We start from the raw sequence: 737 nt of genomic DNA, 5'->3' as shown, positions 1-737 counted from the left end.
GTAAAAATAGTGCCCTAAAATATAATACTTTTAGACTATTTTCACTCTTCATAAATGATATCTTTAATTTCATCCCACAATTATCTGGTCTCTGATTTTTGGTGTTCAATGTCTCACACTTATTCTTGAGAGAATTTTTTTAAATTAAGAAGATCAAGGTCATATTTTGGGTCTGTAGACTTCCCTTAATTTTCTTAAACTTTAATTTGAACTTTCTCGTGAGTGATTGAGGATCTAATAGTCAACTCTGGGACTGATTTTGACTGCTGATAATGAGCGTCTCCAGCGATTCTTTTCACAGAATGGTCTGTCTGATTCCTCTGCAGTCCTTCAATTGAAGTCCACATGTGTGGTCATCAACTATGTTTCTTTAAAAAGGTGTTTGCTATGAATAAATCATTGAATGTACAAAATTCCATCATTTGACCTCTAGTTTCATTTCTCTCTCCAAAATTTTCAGCTAGTAATTTTTTAAAATCATAGTTAAAAAATCAACTTCAAGTTCTATCATAAAGTGCAATGTTTTGAGTAATAAGATACTATCTACACAGACACAAGGAAGTCCTGTTAATACAAGTATTACTCAAGTATATACTCCTATATCAAAGCCAAAGGGGAGGGAATTGAAAATTTTTATCAAATCTTTCAATCTGAAATTGACAAAACATGCAATCAAGATGTGTTAAAATGTGTTAATTATAATTGGAGACTAAAATGCAAAAGTCAGGAACAAAAAG

This window comes from Elephantulus edwardii, unplaced genomic scaffold (assembly GCF_000299155.1).
Source record: "Elephantulus edwardii isolate Elephantulus edwardi_28Jun2011 unplaced genomic scaffold, EleEdw1.0 scaffold00069, whole genome shotgun sequence".
Lineage (NCBI taxonomy): Eukaryota > Metazoa > Chordata > Mammalia > Macroscelidea > Macroscelididae > Elephantulus > Elephantulus edwardii.
Note: the sequence above shows the minus strand (reverse complement) of the source record.